Source organism: Mustela erminea, chromosome 7 (assembly GCF_009829155.1).
Source record: "Mustela erminea isolate mMusErm1 chromosome 7, mMusErm1.Pri, whole genome shotgun sequence".
Lineage (NCBI taxonomy): Eukaryota > Metazoa > Chordata > Mammalia > Carnivora > Mustelidae > Mustela > Mustela erminea.
This window is the reverse complement of record NC_045620.1, coordinates 7,277,612-7,283,283: the sequence shown is the minus strand read 5'-3', so window position 1 is coordinate 7,283,283 and position 5,672 is coordinate 7,277,612. Positions and strand designations below refer to the sequence as shown.

At 39.3% G+C, this 5,672-nt stretch overlaps 1 non-coding gene across 1 annotated transcript; it reads right to left on the bottom strand.

Moving 5' to 3' along the window:
- Positions 1-649: 649 nt before the first annotated feature.
- LOC116596655 lies at positions 650-756 on the bottom strand. Its single transcript, XR_004288242.1, has one exon. It is a non-coding gene; the product is annotated as a U6 spliceosomal RNA (small nuclear RNA).
- Positions 757-5,672: the final 4,916 nt, after the last annotated feature.

The following is a 5,672-nucleotide window of genomic DNA, read 5'->3' as shown; positions in this document are numbered from 1 at the left end:
CAATGAACTCTTTAGCTAGGAATCTAGACTTTAGAGCCAGAGTGCCTGGTTCCGATGCTGCCTTGGTGCTCTCTGGGTGTGTGATATAGCAGATTGCTTGTGTTCTTTATGATACACTCCCTCATCTGGGAAATGGGCACAGTAATAATGCCTAACTCCTGCAGCTTTGTAAGGAGTGAATGACCTTAAATAGGTCGGACACTTCGAACAGGCTAGTGCATAGGGAGCACAAGATCAATGTCAGGTCTTCCTTGTTCTGCAGCGGCTGCGGGGCAGAGCTCAGATTAACCTATCATCTCATTCACCTATGTGAACTTTTCTGTAAATGCATCATTAGTTTGGAAAACCTGCAGCTCGGCCCTCGCCATATTTATGTATCATTAGCTACTGGCTGTAAGGACGGGCGATAACAAGGAAAGGTATACCATCTATCAGAAGGCTATTTTATTAATTTTGGGAGTGTTTCCTGTTGTTTCTCACTCGATTGTGACCTATGTTACGTACTGTATTCTGTCATTTTCTCTCTCTTTTTAAATTTTTTTTTAACTCCAGTATAATTAACATACAATGCTATATTAGTTTCAGGTGTATAACATAGTGATTCAGCAGTTCTCTGTATCGTTCAGTGCTCATCCCGATAAGTATACTCACAGATTTCGAATACTTCTCGAGTGTGTGTGTCATCTTTTGCTCAGTGGTCCATGCTAATCTTCTCTGTATTTCTCTAATTGCAGTAGATCGCTATTGAAGTGAGCACTGTAATTTTCCAATTTTGAATTATGTATATTTATTGAATGCATTATATATTTTTATATATTTTATATGTAAAGTATCTTTCGTAAGTATCCCTATATTGTATATGTACAAATATATGAACATTTGCAACATAGTAATGTTTTATAATATATAAACATATGCATATCCTTAGAGATACATTTTACATATATATATTATATAAAGTATCATTTTTATATCATTTGAGATGTGAAATAGCTCAAAGGTGGAGAAAGATACAGATAATAGTATAATCAACACCTATGTGTTACCCAGATATAATAAATATTAACTTTTTAAAAGTTAATTTTTTAAAGAAGCAAAACACTACAGATGCAATTGCCTCACTCCTATCATTCCCCTCCCTGAGTCTTTTTCCCACCTCCAGTTAATGCTGTTCTGAAGCTGCTGTGTATTTTCTCCATCTCTGATTTCAGTATTTTAACATAGATGTATGGCCCACAGGCCAGTATTTAAAATGTATCATATTTTTGTTTTTAAGAAAGGAAAAGAATATTTTGCTAAATCTTTCTACAACATTCTCTGGTCATTTCCCCTATTCACTCAACTTTTTTTTGGAGACTTATTCGGGCTGATAAATCATCCCTATTTCATTTATTTAATCATTGTGCAGTAATACTGTTGTAAGAATATATCCCGATGAATTTATCCTTCTCTCAATTGATGTATATATATGTTGTTTACAGTCTTTCTTTCACACGAAGATTGGTGCAGTGTGTATGGTGGTGCACATCTCCTTAGGCACATGCGTGAGAGCTTCTTCAGGGCACACCTGTAAAAATGGAATTGCTGGGCTGTAATTCCTTGTCTCACTTTTAGATTTATTTTTACAACAGCAGGCATTTATTAGATATTCTTAATTTTCAACTTTGAAACAAATATGATTACTACTTCATTCTTATGCTTTTGAATGAGTCAGCTGAAGACTAAAGTTTGAAAGGAAATTGAAAAATGTTTGGCATTTGGATCTGTTTATCTGTATAACCCAGGATTGACTTGCTACTGTAGGGTATGCAAGGCAAAAAACAAAAATAAATTGGATGATGAGAATCATAGGAGACTAGAGCTACCACTTCTTTCTTTCTCTCTCTCTCCCTTTCTTCCTTTTTTAAACTAATTTATTTATTCAGAGAGTGAGTAAGCAGGGGGAGGGGCAGAGGGAGAAGAAGAGAGAGAATCTCAAGTAGACTCCATGCTGAGAATAGAGCCAGACTAGGGGCTTGATCTCGTGATCCCAAGGTCATGACCCTAGTTGAAATCAAGAGTTGAACCCTTAACTGACTGAGCCATCCAGGCACCCTTAGAGCTACATTTTCTAATATGTGAATATGGTGTGCTCTTCAAAGCCATAGTTTTGCATATAAAATACTTTTACTTTAGATGTGTCTATATTAGATTTTTATTTTGATAATACATGATTATACTTGAAAAACATAAAAAGGAAGAGGAAGACTCTTAAATCTCCTGCACTTGATTTTAATCTGTAATAGCCACTACTTATACTAGCTTGATATTTCCTAAGTATTTATAAGAGTGTGTGTGTGCATGTGTAGTTTCTAATAAATGGTATTTTAGTATACATTCAATTCTAATAATAATTTGAATCTGTATTTCACTCTGAGTTTTTAATGTAAAATAACTAATTAAAGTGCAGTAATGATATTTATACTATTAAATACTGCATTATTGTCTTGCATATAGAGTCACTGATTGAATTAAGTGAACACAGAAACTAAGGCCTTCCTTGGTTAGGCTTTCTTGGTTACTTTGAGGATTCAAGTGGTCGTGAAGTATAGGGAAGCAAGGAGAGGCCAAGGACTGTCAGCGTTGCTCCCCAGGTCCTTTCTTGCTGTATTTGGGCACGCGCCAGCTACATGTAACATGCAAGGTGTCTAAGAAATGTATGCAGGTACATAACTTTCATAAACATCTCCACTTTATACTCTGATAGCTACACAGCTCATTCAGCATTTTTTAGGGAACCATGCCCCACAGTTCCATAGAGTCTGGATCTGTTTACCACTAACAGCCCCAAGCAGACCAGGTATGCTCTACTGAAAGCATTTCATAGATAAGGATTCTCCTACTAGTGAATGTCACTCACAGATTTGCCAGTTGATTCATCATTGGTGTATTTTCAAGACTTGATCAGACACTTTACTTTCTTTTCTGAGACATTCGTAATGAAGGGGAGAAGAGATGGTAGGCTTGCTACTGCAGACACTTGACAATGACCATGAAATAATCAGTGGTCCATGGGTAAAGCCAAAAGTCTCGGCCCATAGGTCCCATAGCAAGACCAGTAAAGCTAGTGGTGATCATGTTTGGTACCTGTTTTTCATTTTCTCCATGTTTGAGGTAAAATTTTGATTCCTCTTTAACATTTCCAGGCAAGCTTGAGTTCTAGCTTCTAGCTCCCGTTTCCCATAGAGCTAGTCACCAACTCTAAATTCTGACGTTCAGGGAGTCCTCTGAGTGGCATGTTGGATTTGCTCTGTTTAATCCCACAAGACATCAAACCTACTAAATTTTTTTTCAAGATGTACCTTAGTAAGGGTCATAACTTATTCCGGTTCCTGGATGTAGCTCTTCATTTGTTCATTTTCTGCATAAACCTAAGCTGCTCTGAATGGAAGGAGAACTTAGTTGTTTCCTGTTGATGTCCCCGTAGAAATGGGGATGAGAGATGGCATAAGTTAAGTCACCGGGTCATTTGCTTTTCAGGTACGGAATTCTTCCACTGGAGCTCTACAATGCTTCCACCGGTCTGTCTTTTCCCCTGCTGAGTTTCCCACCTTGCAGAAGGCCATCTGTGATCAAACAGCTGCAGGCAGATGAACACTGGATGATAGGAATAGAGATGGTAATCATAGTTATGTAGCCTCTCAACAGTGGAGTTTTCACATTGAGAATGCATATTCTACTGTGCCAAACCCAAGAAAGAAATTATGTTTTGAAACAGGATGGGAAGAGAAAGCAAATAGTTAATTCAAAAGAGATAAAACAAATGAGCTTCAGAATAGATCTCTGAAATGAGCATCACTGGTTTCCTTTGGAAAATGTTCTCTCCCGGACCAAACATTTCACATTAATTAGGGAATGTGCTGGAGATTAAAGCAGCAAAATGTCACTGTGTACCTGCCACACGACCTCACACCTGGTTTTCAGAATAACAGTGGAAACTATGCAAATATTAACCACAAGACATGAATGAATGACCCAGGGAAATGGGAAAGCTATTTTGTAATGTAAAGTTTAAACATGGTCAACAGCATTTGGAGGATACAGTCTCTAAAATTATGTATTTTTCTCTGCTCTGGGAGTTCCTGCCCTAAGGTCAGTTTCGTAGGTCCCAAGGGCAACCTGAACCAAGCATTAATATTGTCTCTTAGACAGCTAAGTGGTTTTCGACTTTCTGCTTTCAGGTCTCAGACATTACACTCCATAAAGTCAGCATGTTTTTCTAATCAGATAACACTTACTTAAGAAGTCAACAATGGTCCATCAGTAACTTTGATGGCCAGAGGCATTTTCTTTCCTTTTTTTTTTTTTTTTTAAAAGATTTATTTATTTATTTATTTGACACAGAGAGAGAGAGATCACAAGTAGGCAGAGAGGCAGGCAGAGAGAGAGAGGAAGGGAAGCAGGCTCCCTGCTGAGCAGAGAGCCCGATGTGGGACTCGATCCCAGGACCCTGAGACCATGACCCGAGCCGAAGGCAGCGGCTTAACCCACTGAGCCTCCCAGGCGCCCCAGAGGCATTTTCAAAAGGAGACACAAGAAAGCCCATTTAGTTTCACATCTTCCAGAATTTCTTAGTAGTACGAGACTCAGATGGCTAGGAATCTAGGACTTGAAGGGGTAAGAAATAGGATGGAGCTCAAAAAGGAAAGCTTTTGGTCTTAAATGTTTATATCACAGAAAATCATGATTATAACTGTTCAGTCAATCATAAGCAATACAGGTCAGGGGGTACACGTTGATGAACAGCAAGAGGGGGACCCTCTTCACTACCTGCATCTAAGAGCTCCAAGAAGAATTGTGTGTGCCGAGGGCTTCCTAACAAGGCAGGTGACAATGTGACAATGACTCACATTTATGAGCACTTACTCTGCTGGGGGCTTCTCCAGGAACTTCCAGAGCTTCCCCACATTAACTCTTTACAGCAGTCTCATGAGAGGGGATGGTTCTGTTCACTGACCTGCCATCAGCCTGATGCTCTGAGTCGGTAGGCAGCTTGGGGAAGTTTCTGCAGCTCCGAAAATGTGGCATGATCTGTCTTTCATCCGTCTGGTGCCAGAGAACTATGTCCTTACCTTCACATTGTGGTTGGTGACCTCACATTTTTATGAGCACCTTATCTGATCTGGAAGTAAGTATGCAGTCAAAGATCTGAACCATTAATAACTGAAGGGGCAGCACAGGCTCCCAAGAGAACCTTGCATTTTCCACTGGGGAAACCACGTCTCTCCTGAGATAGCCCTTTGTGACCTATGAGCCACATCTTGGGGACCAGATACACACAGGGGCTCATGGGGCATTGGGCCATAGGACTCTTGTGGCCATCAAGGATCCCTGATTTCAGATAGCTGACTTATTGGGTCTTGACCCTATGACTTTTATGACTCTTTACATGATCTGTTAGATCCAGTCACCTCCTAGTCCTCATCTGTGACTCTGAAGCCACACAGAGACCTCTGCCCCAGGGGACCAGCACAAGCAAAACATAAAATTTGTCTGTTTTATGAAATGTGGATCATTAAGAGATGTGGCCAATTTAGGTACCAAAATAAATTATAGGGTGTTTGATATTTTTTAAAAAGATCTTATTTATTTATTTGACAGAGATCACAAGTAGGCAGAGAGGCAGGTAGAGA